The sequence below is a fragment of the Anolis sagrei genome, chromosome 3 (assembly GCF_037176765.1).
Source record: "Anolis sagrei isolate rAnoSag1 chromosome 3, rAnoSag1.mat, whole genome shotgun sequence".
Classification (NCBI taxonomy): domain Eukaryota; kingdom Metazoa; phylum Chordata; class Lepidosauria; order Squamata; family Dactyloidae; genus Anolis; species Anolis sagrei.
Window position 1 is genome coordinate 116,626,953 of NC_090023.1, and position 19,763 is coordinate 116,646,715.

At 39.1% G+C, this 19,763-nt stretch overlaps 2 long non-coding RNA genes across 2 annotated transcripts in view; one reads left to right on the top strand and one right to left on the bottom strand.

Annotated features, from left to right (window-relative positions):
• The window catches only part of LOC132771469 (uncharacterized), a 268,306-nt gene that overhangs the window by 154,396 nt on the left and 94,147 nt on the right, over positions 1 to 19,763 (top strand). The window contains exon 2 of the long non-coding RNA XR_009631074.2: positions 4,067 to 4,265. This is a non-coding gene — a long non-coding RNA (uncharacterized lncRNA). The remainder of the gene's footprint in view (positions 1 to 4,066; positions 4,266 to 19,763) is intronic.
• Positions 1 to 19,763, bottom strand: part of LOC137096737 (uncharacterized) — a 110,014-nt gene that overhangs the window by 12,708 nt on the left and 77,543 nt on the right. The window lies entirely within an intron of this gene.

Below are 19,763 nucleotides of genomic sequence, written 5' to 3' on the forward strand. Positions count from 1 at the left end.
TAACTCCCGCCTCTGCAGGTGGGAGCCCTGACAATTCGGTCGCGCGCTGTGAAGCATTTGCTCGGTTCTTCGCAGACAAAGTCGCCTTGATACGTTCTGGGCTGGACGCCACGTTAGATGCAGACTCTGTGGATGTAACGAGAGCACCTGCTTGTCCTATTTTGTTGGATTCTTTTCAGTTTGTGAAACCCGAGGATGTGGACAAGATACTTGGAGGAATGAGGCCCACCACGTCCATCCTAGACCCCTGCCCATCCTGGCTTCTGAGAGAGGCCAGAGGGGGATTGGCTGAGTGGGTAACAGTGGTGGTGAATGCCTCCCTTCAGGAAGGCAAGATTCCAGCGAGCCTAAAACAGGCTATTATAAAGCCGCTGTTGAAGAAGCCATCACTGGACCCCACTAAATTGGACAACTTTCGGCCTGTTTCCAATCTCCCCTTTTTGGGCAAAGTCATGGAAAGCGTGGTGGCCTCACAACTCCAGGTATTCTTGAGAGACACGGATTATCTGGATCCGGCACAGTCTGGTTTCAGACCGGGGCATGGTACCGAGACGGTCTTGGTCGCCTTAGTGGATGATCTGCGCCGGGAGCTAGACAGGGGGAGTGTGTCCCTGTTGGTGCTCCTGGACCTCTCAGCGGCCTTCGATACCGTCGACCACGGTATCCTTCTGGGGCGCCTTGTGGAAATGGGTCTTGGAGGCATTGCTTTGCGGTGGCTCCGGTCATTTCTGGAGGGTCGCACCCAGAAGGTGTCATTGGGGGACTCCTGTTCCGCACCACAACCTTTGACTTGTGGGGTGCCACAGGGTTCCATACTGTCCCCCATGCAGTTTAACATCTACATGAAGCCACTGGGTGAGATCATCCGGAGTTTCGGGGTGCGGTGTCATCTGTACGCAGATGATGTCCAACTCTGTCACTCCTTCCCACCTGCTACTAAGGAGGCTGTCGAGGTCCTGAACCGGTGCCTGGCCGCTGTAACGGTCTGGATGAGGGCGAACAAACTGAAACTAAATCCAGACAAGACAGAGGTACTCCTGGTCAGTCGCAAGGCCGAACGGGATATAAGGTTACAGCCTGTGCTGGACGGGGTCGCACTCCCCTTGAAGGCGCAGGTTCGCAGCTTGGGTGTGACCCTGGACTCATCGTTGAGCCTGGATCCCCAGGTTTCAGCGGTGACCAGGGGAGCATTTGCACAGCTTAGGCTTGTGCGCCAGCTGCGCCCGTATCTCGGGAAGTCTGACTTGGCCACGGTGGTACACGCTCTTGTCACATCCTGCCTGGATTACTGCAACGCTCTCTACGTGGGGCTGCCCTTGAAGACGGCCCGGAAGCTTCAGCTGGTTCAGCGTGCGGCAGCCATGTTACTAACTGGAGCGGGTAGCAGGGAGCACACAACGCCCTTGTTGTCCCAGCTCCACTGGCTGCCGATTTGCTACCGGACCCAATTCAAGGTGCTGGTCTTGGCCTACAAAGCCCTAAATGGTTCCGGCCCAAAATACCTTTCTGACCGCATCTTGGCCTACGAGCCCACGAGGACCTTGAGATCGTCTGGGGAGGCCCTTCTCTTGATCCCGCCTGCATCACAGGCACGGCTGGCGGGGACGAGGGAGAGGGCCTTCTCGGTGGTGGCCCCCCGGCTGTGGAATACTCTCCCGGCACACATCAGACAGGCGCCCTCCCTCATGTCCTTTCGAAAAAGCCTTAAGACCTGGCTGTTCGAGAGGGCATTTAATTAAGTGCTAAGCAACAATATTACGGTAATGAGAACTGGAATGGTATAAGGAAAATGAGACTGGCTATGATTCTACTAAGAGACGAAGCGGATTTTTATGTAGTTTGTATTTGTTGTATAGTCATATGTTGTTGATACTGGCCTCTGTAACTGTCTTTTTATGTGTACTGTACACCGCCATGAGTCGCCCGTAAGGGCTGAGAATGGCGGTCAATAAGTGCATCTAATAAATAAATAAAATAAATGTCCCTTGTTGAGGTCTGTACTATGATTTCTGTTCTCCACCAATTTAACAGTTTGTGCCACACAAACAAAGTTTCTGGAGTAGAACAACTACTTTGAAAGTGAAGACCACCCAATGAAACAGGAAATAACACTTTCAAACCAGGAACAGATTTTCTTTATTATTAAAAATATTTTTATATAAAACCTTGAAAATTCGCCAAAGATCCATAGCTAAGTCAAAGGTTGGTGAGCTAACAGAGATCCATGTGTTCTACCACTGTAGCAAGTTTCATCAGGATTGGTCTAAAAATGAAAGAGGAAGAATCCCCTGAAATTTCCCCAATGCCAGTGCTGTTTTTTTCCTACTGCGCATGTGTGTCCGCATTAACGAATTGATTCAGAAGTTTTCAGAAGTTTTGGAAAGTTTTGAATTTTTTTAAAAAAATCCAGAAGTGACTTTAGAATTGAACTACCAGCGCCCCCTACCTCTGAAATGAGTTTTGAACCTTTTTTTGGATCAACCAAGTCTAATACACTCAAAATGAAAATATAGCACTATAATAGTGCAGTGTTAAAGAAACCAGGGTTTGCTATTGAGATAAAGGACAGGGCAATGATTAACAGACAGGGCAATGATTAAAACACAAAAATATTACTGATCATAGGTCAAGCACATTTCTGGACTTTTTGCCTAGGGATAAGGGACATCCTATTTTTCTTCACCTCAACTATTTGGCAGAACTTTCCATGAAAGTAAAGGGTTATTAGTAAGTGTAGGAAGTCAATCATACCTTTTTGTGAGGAAGAGTTATAACTGGCCACCTTAAGGAAGAGTGTAACAGTTATTAACCAGTTGCAGAAATCCTCTTGAGAAACAAGGACTTCAATAATGTGTTGGGAGTCCAGGCAAATGAGCTGGCCTTATTTCTGATTCAAGATCCAAGTTTAGCACTACAATAGCCTTGATTGTCCTTCTAGAGCTGTGGTTCTCAACCTTCCTAATGCCATGACCCCTTAATACAGTTCCTCATGTTGTGGTGACCCCCAACCATAAAATTATTTTCGTTGCTACTTTATACCTGTAATTTTGCTACTGTTATGAATTGTAAATAAATACCTGATATGCAGGATGTATTTTCATTCACCAGACCAAATTTGGCACAAATAGTCGATACACCCAAATTCGAATACTGGTGGGGTTGGGGGGACTGATTTTATCATTTGGGAGTTGTAGTTGCTGGGATTTATAGTTCACCTACAATCAAAGAGCATCCTGAACTCTACCAATGACGGAATTGAACCAAACTTGGCACACAGAACCAACAGAAAATACTGGAAGGGTTTGGTGGGCATTGAACTTGAGTTTTGGAAGTGTAGTTCACCTACATCCAGCAAGCACTGTGGACTCAAACAATGATAGATATGGATCATACTTGGCACAAATACTCAATATGCCCAAATGTGAACACTGGTGGAGTTTGGGAAAAACAGACCTTGATATTTGAGTTGTAGTTGCTGGATTTATAGTTCACTACAATCAAAGAGCATTCTGAACCCCATCAATGATAGAATTGGGCCAAACTTCCCACACCTTGAAGGGATGCATTGGCTGAGAGGCTGGCCAATCACAGCAGAGGAGGGCTTTTGTTGGGATGATTTGTTGTCTGTTTCCAAAACAGGAGAGGACAGGTGATCTTCAGCCTTCACTGCCAAAGGGGTTCCTAAGACCATCACAAATATATGTTTTCTGGTGGTCTTTGGTGGCCCCTCTGATACTCCCTCAAGACCTCCCCAGGGGTCCCAAACCCCAGCTTGAGAAACGCTGTTCTAGAGTGATCACTGTTGTGAAATAACCTGGCTGGAATAGCACTATCAGCATTCTTTTGCTCTTTTTCTTCAAACTGCCAAGGGTTTCTTGCTCATGAACTTTTCCTCACAACTGAAGCTTCATTAGAAAAAGTGATAGATTGTTTTGAAGAAAAGTACGAATTTCAAGCTGCTCACTTATAATCCATTATGACTGAGTTTCTTAGTTGGAGTATGAGATAGCATCCTATAAATAAGAATTGTCAGCTTATCCAAAGTTTTTTTCCTCTCTCTTATAAGGCAGAAATGAGTCATGCCATAATACGAAGACCTGGAGATGAATCATTGAGGTGAAGATGGGGAGTATGGAAGTGAAGACACTGATTGGAACATTACTTCCTTTGAACATGAATGTGCATCCAGCAATATTTCGAGTACATTATGATGAGTCATCCAAAGCCAGTGCTTCATTTGAAGATTTCCTCTGAGAATTTAAGAGGTAAGACCAGGCAACAGACTGGAATCATGATGAGTGTAGGTGTGTCCCAAAGGTAGCAATATGCCATCATTAATGTCTTCATTAACAGGTAAGTTTTGTTATATGTACATCAAGACATAACATCACATAGATAGGTGCTCTGTTGCCTGAATGGCATTTTTGCATTCTATGAATAAAAGAGAGTTTGGAGGGCATGTCAGCCATTGAATTAAGACCTTCCTGCATGCAAAGGATTATTATTATGGCCATGCAAGAACCTAGTTGCCATTGATTTTGCCTGTTGTCATGTGGGAAGTAGAGGAGCAGTTCATAAATGCCATCCAAGTTTCAGTGCAATATTATTTCCTAAAGACATAGGCAAGGCTCGATGAGGAAGGGGACTTTTTGAAACACACACAATAATGCATGTTGGTTTTATGCACAAAAATGTTACAGTTCTGTGCACTTCTTCCCAAAATTTTGTTGTTAAAACTCTTTTGTGGATTTTGTTGTGAAAAGTCCCTGAAAAGAATACAAAAATTAAAAATGAATGGGGGTCATGCCTTTGAAAAAATTATTTAATGAATGTGAGAATTAAATAAGTATAAATTTATATCCCTAACATTGGCTAATATCTACCCCTCCTTGGCATTTAGAGGTGGAATAGTATTTCTGCTTCCTTCAACATATGTCAGATCTATCCTACCATTGGGCAGAATAAGCTTCCTATGTTTAGTAGATGTGAGTTTTCATTAATGGGCAGCAAATTATTATTTGCTGTATTTTGACTGGCATGTCTGAGGTGATTGTTTGGCGGGGTTTTATTCTTCATGCATACTTTCCACCATTTCATTGAATGGTGATGAAAACTGTGGCAGACGTGGCTAATAATACAGCAAGGATGGTAAAAGTTATTGAGAAAGAGCACACATGCTAGGAGATGCTGTAGCAGATTACTTTTCCTTGAGCCTACAGGTGATGATGGCTATATTCCAGAGGAAGGAAATAGGAAAACCAGCTCTGAGTATATCTTGCCTAAGAAAAAACTAGGTGTGCCACTGCGGGCAGCAAAATCCCCATAATCCACCATCACTTTGCCATGCAGCACCTATTTATGCCATGCTCGCTTTGGCAGCACAAATACCCGGTGACACAGTGGGTTAAACCCTTGTGCCAGCAAGACTGAAGACCCACAGCTCGTAGGTTCGAATCCAGGGAGATCACATATGAGCTCACTCTGTCAGCTCCAGCTCCCCAAGTAGGGACATGAGAGAAGCCCCCCACAAGGATGGTAAAACATCAAAAACATCCAGGCATCCCCTGAGCAACATCCTTGCAGACAGCCAATTCTCTCACACCAGAAGAGACTTGCAGTTTCTCAAGGCACTCCTGACATGGGGGGAAAAACTCTTTATGTCACTGTGCTGCATGTGGCAATGATGTGGCTCTTGCTACTGATGTCCCACTAACACAAATTGCTGTGTCAATATATAGACTACTGATCTTCCACTAGCCATAAGACATTGCACCAATATATAAGCTGTTACATCCAAGAATATGAAAGTCTCCACAGTGATTTCCAGAAGCTCATCAGCATTCCCATCCAGTCCTAGTTCTATATAAGAGTAGCTAATTTTCTGTTTTTCCACAAGGAGAAGTCTGCATAATTTGGTAAACATTTTCCTAAAGTATGCACACCTGTGTGCATTTTAGACTGAACAATATTAGAAAGTACCCTTATTTTGTGCACAAAATATATTGAAAGCCCCCCTCCCTCTCTCCCTCCCCCCCCCCTCTCTCTCTCTCTATATATATATATATGCCTAAGAAAGCAAACACTCCATCCCATTGCTAGTTCAGAAATATTCAAAAGGGATATTTTCCTAAGAAATGCAAATGCAACCAATTTCTTTTCCACCCCATGCCATCCACCCGCCCTGCTCCATTGGTGACAATTACACCTAAACAGCTAAACAATGGATCCATAATGGCTTAAACAGAGCAACCAGCGATAGCTTGTTTTCTAATTAGGCTAGCCAATTTAACACAGATTGCTTGAGTACATCCATTCTTTCTATTGACAATGACAATAAAACACTTTACAGTTTCATCAAAACCAGTTGTCCTTTGTCTATTTTATTAAAATAGTCACAGTCAAGCCCATAGCCAAAGTGGTGTGTGTATGTTTCGGGTTCAACCTCCACCACCCCCACCTTGAAATTTTTTAGGTTGAAAGAAAAACCTGGTTTACTCATGAATTTTAATTGATTAAGCAAATCCCCATGCTAAGTCTATGAGAAGCAAACATTAGAGTTCCTTTAGAACTGCAAGCACTATCTCAACCAAATTTTGATAATTTATTCACACTATCATTACCTACGTTTCAGCCAATTTACATTGCAATAGCCGATACAGCAGAAGCAACCAAGTTTTGATGTTGTGCATATTTAATTAACATTTTAGATGTGAAGGTGATGTAATCCACTGAAACTGACATCCAAATCAGACTCCCAAGTTTAAACTCCATAAGAAAAACTTAAGTTTAAATGCAATGTTTGCAGGTATATAACAACTATGATAATTTGTGTTTTCTTTAAAAGTTTATACTTTATTTTCTCCTAAACTATCAAGTATTTTTTAATAACTAGGTAACAGATTAAAGGAATTGTATGTAGTTTCTAAAAACGTAATATGTGTGGGTCATAGAACTTGATTTTTAGTTATTCCCATTTAAAGTGAAAATATAGGTGCAAGAGATCTTTCAAAATGCTGTACCTCTGGTTCTAATCAACATTTCCATCAAATTTAAACACAAGTATATATTTTATTGTGTAGTTTCCTTTGTTTTTACCCCATGCAATTATCTTTAATAGTTTTTAAAATATTATTTTTTAAAACCCTGAAAGTAGTCACATCACTGCTCTCTTGCTCTTCCCCGTTTCAGAGGTGTCTTATGTCCGGCTTCTTGATCCTCCTACTGGGGTATAAAAGCAAGGCACGAAAGCAGCTGTGGGTCATTCCAAACACAGCTGTCTTACTGTGCAATTGTCTGCTAGCTTGAATTGCTATTCTGAGACTTAAAGCCTGTTAGTTGTTGTTAGTATTTCCTTTCATCCACCTGTCTCCAGAAGATGCGTAAATGTCTACCAAAGCAACAGAATGTTTTTGAGTTCATGGCAAAAAGGAGAAAAAGCCAACTATTGGAGACCAAGAAGGCAGCAGGTTGAGAACCATGGCAGCAGCTGGTACAGATGAAGACTCCAGAACATGCATACCTGGACTGCAGGTGAAAACTGTGGCAATTGAGGTATCTAACACTGGTTCAACTAATCCAAGCCCTGCCAAAGAAACCATGGAACAGGAGCAAAGACAAGAAACTGTGTCATTGTTAGACTTTATATCAACAAGACTGTTTCTGATGACCAGCTGAAAACTCAATTAGTGCAAAATCCACAGATTCCATTGCCAGGATATATATTTCCTGTGAATAAGAAGAGGCATCTAAGTTTTCAACCCAAATGGTTCTGCAGATTTCCCTGGTTAGCCTGCTCATTTCATGAACAAGGTGCACTCTTTAAGTACTGTGTGGTGTTTGTAGGAGAAGCTGGGGGTAAAGATGGTCATCATCAGCTTGGTGAATTGGTTCCTAAATCATTTGTGCAATGGAAAGATGAAATACAAGTCTTCAATGGACACCAGACAACAGAGTACCATCAGAACAATTTGTGCTTGGTTGAAAATTTCTTGCTAATTCACAGTGGAAAATGTCTTAATGTAACATGTCATTGTGATAAAGGAAATATCCTGTGAAGAACCTTTGCACAATGATGGTATTTTTGGAGCCTGGTTGAGACTTTGTGCCACATCAGAAACTGACCTGAAAAGTCATCACAAAACTGCAGCTATGATTGCTCAGTATACTGAAGTACTTCAGGAACTGCAAGTGTTCCTCCTTATTAATTGTGGCCATTTAAAATCCAACTTGAACAAGAGCACAAAACTTACAATGAATGCCTTCACAATACTGATGCACTTATGGAAGAGTTTGACCTGCAGAAAAACTATCAAATGCATTGGGTGCATTCTGCATTTGCAGAAAGGCCAATTAACGGGTGAAGATAAAACTTTATTTGACTGCAATTGACTGATTTGGATGATGATTTTAACCTGGCGAACTGTTTTTAATGTATACTTACAACTGTTTTAATGTATCTGGTTGTATTTTATGATATACTTTATATTGTGCTGGCAATGAATGGTTGCCTGTTGGAAGCTGTCTTGAGTCCTTCTTCGGAGGTTGAGAAGGATGGGGTATAAATGTTCCAAATAAATAAATAAGAGTTTTTTCCAAATGTGAAGAAGCTTCAGATTTCTGCATTACCAGTGTCAACAGCTACAAATTAAAGGTTATTTTCAACTCCTAAACATTTGAAAACATACATAAGAAGCACAATGGGGCAAGAAAGGCTGATTGGACTTGCACACTTGAGTGTCACTGAAGTTTATCAATGGATCCTGATTTCTTTCAAAGTGTATTGACACAGTTTTCAAGTTTTTCTGACAGGCGTTGTGGCATTCTTTTATAATCACTAAATTATTATTTATTTATTATTTACAACATTTCTACCCCATCCTTCTCAACCCCTGAGGGGGGACTCAGAGCAGCTAACATTGGCAACAATTTGATGCCGCAATATTACAATATAACAATATAAAAGCATAAATACTTAATTGATCAAAAACAATAACATTAATTATTTAATTAATTATTTAAATTATGAATTAATAGTCATTTTTAGGGTTTTTAAGACTTGAAACTTTGTAACTAAAATTTAAATTTGATTTAATTAAATCTATATAAAATATAGAATGAGTCATAGAATTTAAATTATTTTGTGTTATGGACCTACTCTTCATGATTTGCTAAAAAATAAATATTGTTTATTCCTCCCAAAAAAAAAGTTTTTCTGGCTACAGGCCTGGCCACAGTTCAATGTGTATAACCCTTGTAATTTATCATCATTTATTGGGCTGTATACTAATTAACCATTTTTTTCATCCAGTTAGCTGCACTCCTATAATAGATGAATTAATCAATATATCAAACACTTCTTGTACCATTCCTTATTCTGGACAGCTACTAAAAGAGGCTTGATTTTATTCCTGAAGACAGACTAATTAAACATAACATTGCAGTTGTAACATCATGATTGAAATATGATGGTCCTGTTTCAGCAAGCCAGGGGCAGATGTCAATAGATTCAGCTAAGATTGTCAAATGAACATCTGGATATACACCTGAGTTACAAATCATCTGGGCCCTGTTCAGCTTGCACAGAGCACTTGATCTATTTTTTAGTGCATATGGAGGTTTTCTTTTCCATCTGGGGATATGACTTGATACTTGCAACAAAGTTCCAGCTGTTTGGATTTTCAGGGAAGGATTCATGCTAGCAAAGTTGTTCCACAGTTTGTATAACTCTACCAACCTTCAAATCTTTGTCTTTGTACATATCATTTAGAGAGGCTTAGGGACCCAGACAAGCAGAACTTTGATCCACAGCCACCATATCAAATCCAAGTTACCTAACTTGGCAGAAACCCAAACAGAATTAAGAAATAGAAACCATATAGGAATCAAATCTATCTGTACATGTCTGAAATACTCCTGGAAACCTATGGGTGCTCATTCCATATATTAGTTTGAATCTGCTCCTTCCATTTAGAGTAGATCTTGGAATCAATGAAGATCTAGGCAACAATTACCTACACTCCATTGATTCTATGAGTCTGTTTTAGTTGGGACAGTAGGGTTTAATGAAAGTGTAAATCATGTCCTCTGCTCTAGCTGTTTACGTGGCCCTCAAGTACTCCAGATTTTCTGAACTAGGAATGAAAATAATATTAAGAAACATTTGATGAACAGACAAAAAAGAGAGTCCCCAAGTGACAATGAGAATTCTCCTATGATGATAATATTTGCAGTTTATGACTTATCTGTGCAAGTATTTATTTTTATATGGTAGAGGAATAAAAGGAACTCAGAAACCTGCCGGATAGACTCATGATGGATCACTGTCTATATTTGTGTTTCTAAAACTAAAGCTTTCTAATCAATAAGTGTTTTTATTTTATTGAGGTAATGGTTTATTGTATTGTTCTGTGTCTCTTCCTTCCTTCACTTCTGGGAAATTGAAGGCTACCCTTACAAAGTGTATGTTCTTTGGAAAAGAGGGAGTTGTTGAGGCTTAAGGCTGGTGCATTTGTAAGAATTTATTTACAAAACAAGCATTGAGCAGGTTTTATTTTTGTGTAAGAGAAAGGAACAAAGTTGAAAGAGCAAAACCTCACACCTCAAACACCAACAAAGCCCTCCAAATGTAAAACCAAGCTTTCAGTCCCCATGTGTATGGTTTCTGTGAACTTCTTTAATTTTATGTAGTAAACAGTAATAGAAACATACATAAAAAATCTCAATGTTGGTATAGCCTCCACTACAGTTTTCCCCAACCACTATTAGATTCCTAGAGTTTGATTCAGAGTTTGTCATGTATAAGTTGTGTCCAAGAGGGCCTCATAGATATGAGTAAATCTAAGTTGTAGTTTAAATTACAAAGACATCCAAATGTTTGGTATCCCTATACTATAAGAATCAAAAGAATACCCTTATATTCTTTGGAACGCCCTCCCCAGGGAAATTAGGTAAGCACCCATGCTCTTGATTTTTAGGAAGGAATTGAAAACTTGGCTTTTTAAACAGGCTTTCAACAATAGTAAAATAAAAGAATTCCCAATAATAATCTATCAGATTTTATGGCTTATTTTATCATAGCAATGACTGGGATTTTTTAATGTTGTTCAAAGTGCTTTTATATAATAATTGTTTATTGATGCTTGGTGTTTTGCATCAATTTTGTGTTTTATCTTAATTTGCTATATTAAGTGTTTTGTTTATATTATTTAGTATGTTTTATTTCATGGTTGTAAGCTGCTCTGAGTCCCTTTTTTTTGGGAGATGGGGGTATAAATAAAGTTGTTGTTGTTTTTGTTGTTGTTCTGAAACGACCTTTGTCTTATTGATTAATTGTGTGCCTAACAAGAAAAATCTACTTGAGAACATAAGAATGAACACAAAGAGAAGATATAGGTCTCCCTATCTCTTGAGATACTCTCAGAAGACATTGGGAAGTCATATCACGGGCACAACGGGCACTAAAGGGAATCATCCGGGGATTTGTTTTTCTTTTTGCCTCCTTTTTTTTTTTTTCCTTTTCTCCTTCTCTTTCTAGTCTATTTACTATGCATATTACTTATTTGTCTATTGTTGTAAAGCACATAAAATCAATAAAAATTATATTTTTTTTAAAAAAGAAAAATCTATGCAGAGAAACTTTGGTCCTGAAATAAATAAATAAAAATCCCAACAAAGTCATTGTATTCACATTCTTCATGCAGGAACAATCTGATTGCTTTTCCCCTTCATTTGGCATTGTGTAAAACCTGGCTTGTGAACAATTTTGTTACCATTTGCGTCAACAATAAAATGGTTTATTATTACACAAATCTGCCCAAGGGCTCCTGTAGCCAACCTATACATTACAGCCTGATTTTTTTTTGAGAAATATAAATCAATAATATATCTGCAAGTTCCTTTTACCCAAGGGATTGAATACCATTGCAGGTTTAAGTGGCTTTCAGGTACTGTGGTTATTGGAGCTGTAGGAGCAGACATGAAAATAATGCACAAAGGACGTCAAGATAAAAACCTTTTTAAACATCCATTTTCAAAGAGAGGGAGGGAGGGAGGATCATGAAACAGATCCAAAAAGCCATTTCAGTCTTCCTGATCAATCCTGTGCTGCACATTTTATAACCACCAATAAAAGGATTTTTAATAATCCCATGGATAGAAAATGCAGAGGTTATAATTTTGGTTACATCTGCAAGGCTCACACTGCACAATGCAATTAAAATGCAAAATTCATACTAGTATTCAGGGACCCTTCAATTGTATGCATGTCTCATTGACATTATGCAGAATTATGTAGTATGGCACAATCACAATGCAGAACATACGTTCAATTGCTCTGCTTTGCTTTTTTGGGACAAAAAGGGCAAGGAGTCAGATTTTGTTCTTGGGGGCTTGTCACAATCTTTCAGAAATCTTGCTCATGGTTCCACATTTGCATATTTCTTGAGAATGTTGTCACTTTTGTTGCCATGATGTAGATTATCAGCTAGCTTGATGAAAAAAAATGAGAAACTAAAGTCAGATTGGAATAACTGGAATCCTTCACAATAGCACTCCTTGTATCATATATTGGCTGGGATCCTGTTGGCCTGTACCAGTCAAAGGAAACACTTTCAGCTCATTGTTAAATAACAAGTCTACACCTAGGGAACCAATTAATTCCATTGTTCTGATCCATTCAGGACCAACAACAGGATTTAGGTCATTGTTATTACTCTAGATGTTTTGGACTGCTGACCTGAAGACCTGAAGGTCAGCGGTTCAAATCTGCAAAATGTGGTGAGCTCCCATCTGTCAGTCCCAGCTTCCATGCAGGGACATAAGAGAAGTCTCCCACAGGATAACATATCCCGGCATCCCCTGGCCAATTCTCTCACACCAGAAGCAACTTGCAGTATATCTCAATTCACTTCTGACATGATTTTAAAAAACCCTGGCTAGGGAGAGCCAAAGCACATTGGAATACTCTTACCAGTGTCCCATTGCATATTTTCACAATTATCTCTTTTTTTTTTACTTTTTTTAAATTTTTTTTTTATTATTATCTCTAACAGCATTTCTTAGCACCTTTGCTGTATAGCTATCTATACATGAAATAATGTAATGTAATGTACACCATGACAGATGATTCTGGCCAACTTGTCCACCTCTACTAAAAGTGCTGGTTCAAAGTAACACATTCAAAGAATAATTTGCAGTAATGTGTTTTGGTTTTGTGCAGTTGCCATTCATGGCGAATCAAATGGAAGTTTGGTCCAGTTTGCACACCCAACTTCCCCACTTGATAATTACATATTCAATTGAGGATTTGAATGTATGAAGGAACTGTTTACAAAGCAACTCCAGATGAAATGTTTGTACTTCTCACATCACTTTTAGATTCCCAAAAAGACTAATTGCTCTGAAGTGGATCATATGATATGTCAAAATTCACAAGCAAACCTCAAAAATATTATTTTCTCTGCAAAGTCTGTAAGATCACCAGAAAAAGTTATACTTTACATCCCTATGAAGAGTCTCAAAGTTGACACTGGCAAAGATAGTGACATAACAAACTGCCCTATGTTGAATCAGGTCACTAGCCCATCTAGTACAGTATATTCAACTCTGGAATTTAGTTAATCTTGGGTATTGCAAAAAAAAAATTCCTTGCACTATCTAAAGAACCTTCATATTCTCTCTCCCATCCATGTATTCACCAGGTGCAATCCCTTTTTAGCTTCTGAAATCAGACCAAATCTTGTGCATTCAGGAAGGGCATCTGCTTTCCAAGCTGAGGGAGTAGCTCTAACCTCCACATCATCTTCGCCTGCTTAAAGAAAGAAAAAGGATCAAAATAGGTAATCAGTTAATTCAGTCAGGACAGCCCTAAGTCAATGGGCCACATGCAGTCTGATGTACCTCTGTACACTTTCCTGTCTCTGAAATATTGACATGGTTCTCTCACAGTTCAAGCTGGGAGAGACTAGAAGTATGCTTCCAAAATGTGTGTGTGTGCATGCACATGTATGCTTAAAGGGGTATTCACCATGAAAAACTGTTAATATTCCTATACTTTTTATTCTGGCCATCAGAACTCTATATTCCCAGAAGTAAAATAAACTGAAGCCTTTTGCTGAGACAGATATATATACTTCGGGATCAGTGGACTGGATACTGCAATACCTTCGAACCATTATTTCCAGTCTGTTTGAAATCATTCATGTAAAGGACATGCATTTGGCAAGCCACTCCCAACTGCATTCTTCTCTGCAGTCTTACATGTTTAGCATAAAGGTCTGAAAAGAGATTTGAAGTGTCCTAACTATATTATATGTATGGCTCATAACACCTTCATACAATATTTTCAGACTGCTTGAAAAAACAAATTAACACCCAAATAAATCTATTGCCCTACCTGTCGGAGACATATCCTGCTAATGTCATCATAATTGGCTCATAGGCAAAAATATCGCCTGAAACCATTTGGCTATTTTTAAAACATATCAAACTCCACAATTGTGCCCCTTGAAAAGTTTGGTAAAGCTGGCATTTTGACACATTTCCCCACCGCTGATTTTGACTTGGCACTTCACATTTTGTTTTTTTTCATTTTCCCCTTTCATCATAAGACCCTTGTTAATGCAATCAACAACCTCCAGGATTGCTGAAGGAACTGCTAGATGAAGAATGAATAATTAATTAAATGAACCAATAATGAGGTGAATGTGTGCTGAAAGTTGCTAAACATAGTTGAATAGTTTGAATGAATGTTTTGGCTTTGGGAACATGTGCCTTGAACAGGTTGCAATCCATATTTAATGTGTAGTGTTGTTTTTTTCTTGATGGACAAAATCAACCAGAAGTAATGAGGTGTCTGAGGTTAGGGTTCAGTAAATCTGGGATTTAAAATTTGTACACCTGAGTGCTGTCCCAATAGATATATTTGTTTTATTTTTATTCTGTTTTTGAAAAATGGCACCAGACCCCACCACAATGCTTACTGTATTCTGCTAAATTCTCACTCATCATTTTCTCACTTCTGCTCTAGTTGCATTCTTGAGCTACTTGGTTTATTGGGTTCTCTTGTAATTCTGTTAGGTTCTATTGCGACTTTGTCCAAGGTCCCCTCGATTCTCTCTAGCTGAACTCTCAGCCTGTTAGTCTTTGTTCCTGTTCCTGACCTGACCTTTGTGCTCATGTTTAGGACACCTATATTTTAAGTAACCAAAAATTGTCAGTCTTGACTGAAATATTCACTATGCTTTCTGTTTTTCCTTGAACAATCATCCCCCATCTTCAGAACCATTTATGAGTAACATGAGCTATTGGCACTGCGTAAGAGCATAAGGAGCTAAGTAATAAAAACTATAGACTATAAGGTTGTAACGGCTGATGGCTCTCAGGTCAGTGGCCGGTGAATCTATTTCAGGTGTACAGAAGTTATCTAAGGCTATGTCCTGATTCAAGAACAGCCTTAATACCACATTGAAAGAAATCAAAAATGCTTTGCTTCAGCAAACACAAGAGAACAGCACACACAATTGAAAAATACAAAAGAAAGCAAGGAAGTCTTAATGCAGACACAATACTCAAGTCTCTGATAAAGTCTAAAATAAACAGCAGTCTTACATCGGACAACGGGCAATGATCGCTAAATCGTTAGAAGCAGACTCGAAGCAGGTACAATTGGAGCAAAGGCATAAGCATCGTTTGTTACGATTTAGATATCTCCACTGCCATATAATCTGGAATAAGCAGATAATCTGGGATCAGATCCTGAGATACAGTGCAGTGTAGAAGGGGCCTTAGGGGCCTTCCACACAACCATAAAACCCAAAATATCAAGGCAGAAAAGCCCAAAATATCTGCTTTGAACTGTGCCCCCTCCACACAACTGAACAAAATCCCAAAATATCTGTTTTGACCTGGAATATATGGCAGTGTGGACTCAGATAACCCAGTTCAAAGCAGATATTGTGGGATTTTCGGCTTTGATATTCTGGGATATAGGGCTGTGTGGAAGGGCCCTGGGTTTTCTGAGTCCACACTGTCATATATTCCAGTTCAAAGCAGAAAATGTGGGAGTTTATTCGGTTGTGTGGAAGGGGCCCTAGCTGCTGAATTTATGTTGAGACACCATTTTCAGAACCATGGATAGTTCCTTAGACTAAAGCATGAAGGTTATCCTTTATCCCATTGATTCAGAAACCACTAGCTGCCACTGCTTAGAGATAAGTAAAATGTGTGTGCACATTTCAGAAATGTAGTGACTCACAATCAGAAAACAATACAGAAGTAAAGTAATAAAACCATTCTGTTTGAGAGCCACCACCAAAAGGTTCACATTGTGAATGAACCAGATATAAGTTATTAGTTCACTCAAAGGAGGGGACATAGTTTCTGAAAAGGAGATCAAATACTTCTCTATTCAAGATGCACAATTTTCCATCAGTTTGAAATTGGGACAACTCGGATTAGGTCACACAGAAAATATAGCACTGTCCATTCTAGTCCTCTTGCCATTTGTTACTAGAACTGGCTTCTCCATGGTAAGATCATCTGTAGCAGGATCCCAAATGCAGTAGGGCTGCCTAAGCACATTTTAAAGCATTTGAAAAGTGAAAAAATGCTACAACAGTGGAAGCTGTTTTAACAAAAAGTGAATGTAATCTTTTTCTTTCCCTCCTTCCTACAAATCCCCTTTTCCTCTCCCTTTCCCTCTCAGTTGTGCAGCATCCATAAGACTGTTTACAGGACCGTTAAGGAACTTAATAACCAATGAAGATACAAGCCATTCAGTTGTGATCAATTGCTCGTTTCCAATGACTCTTAAAGAGATTTGAGTGATATAATGTGCTTAAAAGAGGCCCGCAAGGCATTGTCATCAAAATGACAACAAAAAGCATAATTCACACTAGAGCTTTGGTTTGTTTGCTTCTTCCCTCCTTCCTTCCCTCCTTTCGTTCTTTTATTGTGGCCCTTGGGTTCTAACTCTTGATGCTGCAACCTCCTATTTCTACCATCCCCCTTCTTGACCGTTAATACAGATAATTATATCTGTATTTCTTAAGAATATTATGAGTTGCCATTTCTGCATAGTAGCAGATTGAATTTATTCACCTTACGGATATATTATTATCACAGATAATAACTGCAGCACGATAATTATCATTAATTATTCATTTGGATTAAGAGGCAAATCAGCTCCCATTCAAGATTCTTCCAGAGAATCAGCTCATTGTTACATGAGCCCTGTGTGGTACTATGAATATCTATCTATCTATCTATCTATCTATCTATCTATCTATCTATCTATCTATACACACACACACATACACACTTTTTTCTTTCATTGATGTTAGACTAGCCCTTTACGTATTCATTAGAAAATATTAGAAGAGGAATAAATATCTCGTTTTGAGGACATGAGCACTAAACGAGACAGATGGGCTCTGGTTGTGCTTTTTGAGAAAGGACGTGGAGCTTTCGATTACAAGAGCTGTGTTCCTAGAACATGGTTGTGATAAATCTAAACAGCAAATCCTTTCCTGTGGCATGTGATTTGAGACTGGCCATGCTAATTTGATAGCTTTGCATGCAAATAATAATCAGGTGGAAACAGTACATCGTGGGTTTTTTTTCTAAGACTGCAGGGGTTGGGGTTTGCTGTTGTTATTTTACAGCCAATGTGAAGATATGCAAGAAAAAGAATCACCTTGTTTGTTTGGGTTGGTGGGATGTTGGAATAAATAGATTTTTTTTTTAAAAAAAAAGAGAATAATAATAAGGAAGCAGGAGAATGAAAGAATTTTCAGTAACACAAAGATATTGCTATGGACTCCTTTCTGATTAACAAGCCATTCTCTTCTTAGCCACCTGCCCCAATCCAATGCAATTCAGACATAATCTTAGCATATTATTATACAAACTATTTTAAAGGCAAAATCATTTTTTAAAACTGAGTCTCTCAAATACAGATCCAAAAGCATTTGCACTGATTTTTCATTATGCAGTGGCTGCACAAATTGGTGTCCAGGTTTCCAGAAAAATAATCTCTTTGCTTGGTTCATAATTTGGACAGCTCTCGGTTATTTTGCATAGTTAATTCCAGTGACAAAGAACAGTTTTTGAGCCTCCATTTCTGTTAGCTAGTTGTTTGTACTTGTGCAGAACACAGAAGTGTTGTTTAAGGAATATGTGGCTGTTTTTCTAAAAGTGCAAAATTTGCTCAGGCCATTGAAACTCAATAAGAGGACGTAGTAGCAGAGTCCTAGGTTTTTATCACATCAGCCTGTTGTCTCACAGTAATCTTGTTTTTTAAGCAAATGGAAACAATAGTTTTCATACCAATATATCCAATAGTGTTTTGGTGCCACTTCAGTGATGCATGCTCCTGCAATCATCTTCAGCAATGCTTCCCTTCACCTCACCTTCCTAGAATGTCCATCCTACACAGTGCATGCGATCTCTTTAATATTTTTTTCCTTATGCTGTGATTGCACAATTATATACTTTTAACCGTTCTTGCAAATGGAGGGCAGCGTTGTAATTTTGCAATGGTAATTCATCAGAGCAGTGTACTCCTGCAATTATGACAAAACAAATTTTAAAAAATAAAATAAAAATTTGGGAAAGAAGTTAAAACAATGCTGGTCCTATACCTCTTTGTCCAGAAACCTGGTGTGGTGTGACTTCATCCTGTGTGGGGATAGGGAGGGGATGAAGAGGAGAACCAAGCCCACTTACATCACATGACTGCTGGCATATCAGAAGTGCAGTGGGATGAAATTATCATTCCAAAAACAATAACTGGCTAGCTGTAATATTGGAACCAGTGAGAGTTTTTCCTATCAGTGAGAACATGCAATCCAACAATTATGGAAATGAAAAACAGCAATGGGAAAAACACAACGTCATGGGATAAATCTCAGCCAAAGATGCTTTTATCCTGCTGTAATTGCGATTTACCACTCCCGAGTGATAAAGATCACAGATGATGAAAGGGTAGACTATACCATTTCAGATTGCAACTGGGGTTACCTTTTTTGAATCATTTTCTATGGGGAGAAGACTTCTTGAAATAAAATAGAACTCCTAGAATATCAGAAAGAAAAGCCTTAGGCTAGACAACATCCTGTTGAAATCCTTCTCTAATTGCTTGAAGCTAGTTGTGTAGAGGGTAGATATAAACTATTTGATCTACTATTTACATTCTGAAGCAATAGAAACTATTCTAGGAATGTGAGACTATGGCATATGATCTCTCTTAAGTTTGTTTTCACATGTTTTTCATATGCAAGATAAAAAGGAATTCAAGTATTTTGGTAGCTTTTTAAAAAATGAAATGTTCTTCCTATCTTTGCACCAGACAAATTTAACAGGTACGGCTATTCTTAGCATGAAAACGGCCATATTGAACCTGATTGCCAGGGGTTTGTCGGCATCTAATGACTGCGAATTTTAAGCCACCCTGAGTCCCCCTTCAGGGGTTGAAAAGGATGGGATACAAATGCTCTAAGTAAATAAATAAATAAATAAATAAAAGAGCCTGCTGGGATTTTTAAAACTGTGGGTTCCGACCACAAATAGGATCCCCTTAACTCAAGAATTCCATTACATCCTTCATATTGGAGGCATCAGGGTGATTTTGCTGTTCTTTCTGGCCCCCACAGGTGAATCATATTGGTGCAGGGAGCCTGCCCATAGAGCCTTATCAGATGGCCCATCCTATGTTGCTTTCACCCTCCTTCAGGCACAGAGCCCAATGACTCCCACAATGTTGATCT